This window comes from Rhodnius prolixus, unplaced genomic scaffold, assembly GCF_049639745.1.
Source record: "Rhodnius prolixus isolate KJV_2025 unplaced genomic scaffold, Rpr scaffold_7, whole genome shotgun sequence".
In the NCBI taxonomy this organism is placed as follows: domain Eukaryota; kingdom Metazoa; phylum Arthropoda; class Insecta; order Hemiptera; family Reduviidae; genus Rhodnius; species Rhodnius prolixus.
Window position 1 is genome coordinate 9,807,716 of NW_027411582.1, and position 6,950 is coordinate 9,814,665.

The window sequence follows — 6,950 nt, forward strand, 5'->3', positions numbered from 1 at the left end:
TATCATTTCATATTAACCATTAAATAAAATCTAAGGCCTAGACCGGGCGGAATCGAACCCACTAAACCAACAATACACCTTAGCTTTGCGGGTCTAGCCTATAACCGCCTGACATACTTTACTATAAATTTCTCATATTAACCATTAAATAAAATCTAAGGCCTAGACCGGGCGAAATCGAACCCACTAAACCAACAATACATCTTAGCTTTGCGGGTCTAGCCTACCACCGCCTAACATACTTTACTATCAAGTTCTCATATTAACCATTAAATAAAATCCAAGACTTGAGATAGGGAATCGAACCCACTAAACCAACAATACATCTTAGCATTGCGGGTCTAGTCTATAACCGCCTGACATACTTTACTATAAATTTCTCATATTAACCATTAAATAAAATCTAAGGCCTAGACCGGGCGAAATCGAACCCACTAAACCAACAATACACCTTAGCTTTGCGGGTCTAGCCTATAACCGCCTGACATACTTTACTATAAATTTCTCATATTAACCATTAAATAAAATCCAAGACTTAGAGATAGGGAATCGAACCCACTAAACCAACAATACATCTTAGCATTGCGGGTCTAGCCTATAACCGCCTAACTTACTTTACTATAAATTTCTCCATATTAACCATTAAATAAAGTCCAAGACCTAGAGATAGGGAATCGAACCCACTAAACCAACAATACACCTTAGCTATGCGGGCTTCGCCTATAACCTCTTGGCTATCGAGGCGTACCTCGATTCATTAAAAAATTATGGTACATTTTTTTTAAATTCTTTTTCAATAATTTTTATTCTTAATTTTTTCTCTTACTCTAGTAAGTGAAAGGACGTATTGTAATCGTACATATTTTCAAAATTTGAGATCCCCTGACTAAAAAAATAAATTTTGTCTACAGAATTCATTAAATGTTTGAAGAAGTGCGATCAGCGCAGCGCCAAAACGGAAACTCTTTAAAATTACAAATTTGATATTAAATTTCAAAAATCGAACCCTGTAATAAGGTTTTAGATAAAATCAGTCCGCCAGAAGAGTCACTGAATCGATTTTCCAGTTTTATGGGTATTCCTTAGGCTGACTGCAGAATTAATCCGTCAAGACCGTGGGGTTATAAGGATAATTGTAGGCTTATTAACTGGCCACTGCAGGCTCAGAAAACAAATGCATCGCATGGGCCTGATAGATGATAGCCTTTGTAGGTTCTGCCAGAAAGAAGAGGAAACGGCACTGCACGAGTTGAATCAGTGTGAGGGACTACTCTGGCTAAGGATGTTACTTCTCGGGGAGGAAAAACCAAGGCCTGTGAGCTTTACCCAAGAGTCGATCTCCAGCATTAAGAGTCTGATTAAAAGGACAGGTCTGAAGGCTGAGCTTTAGAGTAAGGGGAGCCAGAATAGATCCAAAGGGGTCGCAGTGGCGTAGGCCTTGAGGCCGTCCTAATTTAATCCATTCTATTCCATGGGTATTCCTTTCGAAACATCTTTGGATTTTTGGCAAAAATGCGGTTTCAAAACTTTCATTTGATAGATTTTCCAAGGAAAGTTCGTAAGGGCCCTTTTAGATGAAGAATGCAAAATGACTTTCCTCCATTTCAGTGTAATCTTTGGTCTCACCACTTACAAAATAGAAATTACGAACTGGCTATATAAGGGAAATTCTATTTTTTTTTAAGAAAACCAGCCAACCGGAAAGGGTATTTTAATGAAGAGAAGATATTTTTTGCGTAAATCGTTATAACCTCCCTACACCCACGTTTTCCCCGCCACGTTTATTTATGCGGATTTTTTATGGAGGGAAAATATGGTTAAAGTTAAACACTCCTCTTAAGTGTACCATTTTAGATATTGTACGGTTCTAATACCAGCATAATATTAGACTTTGAATTATCTACCAGCAATTATGGGTAAGAAGGAATATCAGTTAAACGGAAGTGGGACTTTATAGAAATGTTTTATAATTTTCTAGGCCGTTGCTATAGGGTTTCATAAGAACGCGGAAAACGCCTGTCGGTTCTTTGATTGGTAACCTTATCTCAAAAATTATATTTCTAGGATAGCTGTGACCATCATCTTGTTGTAATGAGAGTAATAACGAAGTCAACTATCTTTTTAGAACTGCTCCTAAAATATTGAAAAAAAACAAATAAAGAATCATAGAATCTTGCCACAAATCTCAGAGAGGATTTTAAAAACAAAACAGTGATAGTATTGATAAGGAAATCACTTAAGTGACGCGAGTTGTACTACGGAAAGTAAAGTAAAAAAAACACACACCCGACTACGTAGTTCGGCGTTATAAAGAAGGCACTTGTAGATTTTTATCAAAATATAAGGCAAAAAACATTATGATTAATAATATAAAACTGTTTATCAAAAAATTTTGTCATTCTTATTTATTTATTTTTTTTCCATTAATCACTAATAAATTAAATATTTCATAATTCTAAAATACGTATAATTACAAAAATATATTTTTTGAATTTCCGTCATAAGTGATAATGAAAGTGTCTACATATCTTTAAAACATCACTGACCCATATTGAAGTTTAACTGATAATTTTATTTAAGTGTTTTGTACTTAATGATTCAGTTTTTGTCTTTATTTATTATTAACAAAAGTAGAAAATACGATTAAATTTTAATTGCAAAATATTATATTTATCATTTGTTAGTAAATTTTGCCCTCACATATTTTTATTCTTTATTTAATTTGTTTAGGAAATATTTTTACTAGAATAAGAGCTTTAATGACAATTGATTAAGAAATAATCTGTTTCTAAGGAATTTGAAGAATAATGGGTGTGTAAAAATTTAATTTAAATTTGATGCATTCAGCAATTTATTTTAAAAATTATTTATTGAAAAATTTACAACTGCAATAATCTTGCATCTAGTAAATATAAGTGTGAAAGATGAGTGCAAGAGTGGAGCAGTTGTCCAGTGACAACCCGACGAGACAATTACAAGCAGTGAGAAATGAGAAATATGCAGGCGATAGATAGTGAATGAGATGAAGGTATTTACAAGTAGAGTTGATGGATTATTACTAGAATAATAGCGCATGGAAGGGAAGGGATTAGCTATGAGGTTAGCATACTGGACTCCCACGCGGAGGTCCCGGGTTCGAATCCAGCAGCTGACCCTTAGATTTTCTCTTCCTAGGAGCTTCTTACAGCTCACTGTCCGGTGATGGACAGTGTTGTCTGTAACGAGAGAACACTGTCCGGAGGCCGGCAGTGCACTGGAAAAAGCTCCGGGCGCTAATGACCTCAGCTGTTGATGCGCCAAAAAAAAAAAAAAAAAAAAAAAAATAGCGCATGGAGTTTAACGTAAATGTGAAAGGAGAGGGATATTTACAAAGTATTAAGAATTACAAAGATCACTTGATTGGAATGTTCGTAGTCACTGATTGAGAAGGAGATCTACGAGAAGCGCGATCTTTTAGGATCTTTCAGCAAATTTTAAGAATTGATTTACTAATTCCCTTCTTTACTAATTATAAAGAATATCTTCTCAAGGATTCGAATCCAAGGAGACCTGGATATCGAGTCAAAGAAAAGTTCTGGTAATTGTTCGGAGAAGATTCCTCCATCTTTTTTGGAGGTTTTGGGCTGAAAGGGTAAGTTACAAGGCCAGCATGTGTTGAGCGCATTTGCTGAATTGATGATTTGTTCCAATGACCTATTTATTGGACACATTATTTCCAACTTGAAGTTGGAGTTGTGAGGGGACCAAAGAAGATAAACACACGTAAAGAAAAGGTTAAACAATTTTATTACGTATTAAATTTGTAGCTAAAATTCAAACCCCCCAAAAAAAGATTGCTATTCATAACTAAAAGAATCATAACGACAATAAGCAGGCTGAGAGCGAACCACGCGGTGTGCGGATCGTATCTACACAGGATCAACAAAAGGTCCTCCTCTCCTCTTTGCGTAGATTGCAATGAGGAGGAGGATTTCAAACATAATAATATTGTCCACGTTATGTGGTAGAAAGGAAACGAATGTTTGACGACATATACAGGTATTTGGATGCACCATTTCGCTACGAAGACATTATATTCTCCACCAACATTTATGTGCTTAAGTCTATAGCAGAGCTAGCAATGAAATATGAATGTATTTAAAAGCTATAGCCGATTAGAATGAATGGAAGAAAATGATTAGAGAAGGATTACGTGATTTTAATTTTCGGTTAAGCTATAAGGATGGCAGGAGCACAGAGTATTGATCCATCCAGTTGTAAGTTAGTATGTAAATAGTTGTATATAGTAGTAGGATGAATGTGTGAAGCGAATGTATCTATAAGTAAGAATGGAGAGTGAGTGATATTCTAGTGATAAGCACCTAGAGGATGCTGGCTGTATGGCGGAAGCCAATGCCATAAAAAGAAAACAAAAACAAAAAACTAAAATAATAAAAGTAAGAGTAGATCGTGCGCTTGCGTTTAATTTAAGGCACGACAACATCTATGGGTCTCCGGACAGTGTTCTCTCATTACAGCCACCATTGTCCATCACCTCCTAAGAAGATCTAAGAAGAAATCAATTGGCCAACAGCTGGTTTGAAAACTCCAATGTTGGCATCCCAGTATATGCTAACCTTTCACCTAATTTCCCTACCTATTAGATTTTGTTTTTGTCATTTTTGGGATAAAAGCAGGGCGTATATACGCTGTTAATTATTTACAGAGTATTATATGCTGATAATCCGATGATTATCAACAATTTTCAATTAACCTAGAATTATTTACATGAATTTAAAATACGCATATAATGTTCATGTAATTAAAGTGTTGTTTAACATTACCTAATCTCTATATACGTATGCATACAGAACTCTATATATATAAAACAACTGGCTAACTGCAAGTCCCCGCTACTGTACCAACAATAATTACACACTCTATAGTAAATGTTTGTAAGTAAAAATTCATTATTCACTTTATAACAGCAATTATAAAACAGACATAGGGGGGGTTGGAGGAGTGTACGCGATGTAGTAACAGCCCTATTACAGCCCACTTTACGTAACCTATACAGGGTTCAGGATACAGGGTTCAGGGTACAGGGTTCAGCTACATGGTGGGCCCTTCCCATAACGAATTTGTCTTTAATTAAACCCCATTTTTCTTTTTCTTTTTTTGTTTTTAATACGTGTATGATCAAAAATATTAAAATTTGTCGTCAATTATTTAAATACTAGTGTTAATGATCGCTAAGTCGCTCTCCAGCATCAAGAGTCTGATTAAAAGGACAGGACTGGAGGGTGAGCTTTAGAGTGAGGGGAGCCACAATAGATCCAAAGGGGTCGCAGTGGCGTAGGCCTTGAGGCCGCCCTAGTCTAATCTATCTATCTATTGGTCGCTAAGATATATTTTTTTTTTTGCGTTTATTTGTGCTACAATCAGCGCGTTGGCGCTATTAGTAACGATGATAGAAGTGAATGATAGATACAAACGAGTGGAGAAATTACCCACTGGTAACACTCCAAAACATTAGACTGTTAGTCCACTCTCTTCACTTGAGAGGAGATCACGAGGCCACAGTGTCTCTTAAGACGTCTTGTATCGGTTTTATCAGGAAGAGTTCTTGAAGAAAGATTTGGAGCTAGAGGATTTGCTGCGTGTGATAGCTGGTAGAAGTAAACGTAGTGGAGAAGTTACCGCAGTGGTAACACTCCAAAACATTAGACTGTTAGTCCACTCTCTTCACTTGAGAGGAGATCACGAGGCCACAGTGTCTCTTAAGACGTCTTGTATAGGTTTTATCAGGAAGAGTTCTTGAAGAAAGATTTGGAGCTAGAGGATTTGCTGCGTGTGATAGCTGGTAGAAGTAAACGTAGTGGAGAAGTTACCCACAGGTAACACTCCAAAACATTAGACTGTTAGTCCACTCTCTTCACTAGAGAGGAGATCACGAGGCCACAGTGTCTCTTAAGACGTCTTGTATCGGTTTTATCAAGAGAGTTTTGATCTATCGTCTAAGAGTCTTTTAAGTTGTCGATATCGTCTGTTTAGTTCTGTTCCTTTAAGTCCAGTGTGAGTGGCCAAGATACAGAAAAAAAAAAAAATAAATAATATAAAACATTAATTAGCATTGGTAGAAGTACAAAAAGAATAACAGAAATGATGGCTCTGAGAGACAAGATTTGGTTCTTATCGTGGGGCTTAATTTTTAGCAATAATTATTATTATTTAAGGCGCTTTACAGGAATGAATCACATTATCGCAGAGATTGTAGAAACTATTGCCATTTTTAAAGAGAAGGGAGTCTGCATTAATTTTTTGTGGGTAAGGGGTCATTGTGGTATAAAAGAGAATGAAATTGTTGATAAACTTGCAAAGGAAGCCACGAATAGTGGGGGAAATGGCTAATTATAAATTACCACACTCCGATATCAAGGGTATAATTGCAAAAGCAGCACTATAAAAATGGCAGACAGATTACAATAACGGTGATAAAGGTAGATTGTATAAAACTATGGCAGATCAGTTACCTAGACAACCATGGTTTAAGGGAACTGTCACTAATAAATGGGTTGTTACGACAATAAGCAGGCTGAGAGCGAACCACGCGGTGTGCGGATCGTATCTACACAGGATCAACAAAAGGTCCTCTCTCCTCTTTGCGTAGACTGCAATGAGGAGGAGGATTTCAAACATGTAATAATGATATGTCCACGTTATATGGTAGAAAGGAAACGAATGTTTGACGATATATACAGGTATTTAGATGCACCATTTCGCTACGAAGACATTATATTCTCCACCAACATTTATGTGCTTAAGTCGATAGCAGAGCTCTAGCAATGAAATAGGAATGTATTTAAAAGCTATAGGCCGAATTAGAATGAATGGAAGAAAATGCTTAGAGAAGGATTACGTGATTTTAATTTTGGTTAAGCTATTAAGGATGGCAGGAGCACAGAGTGCTG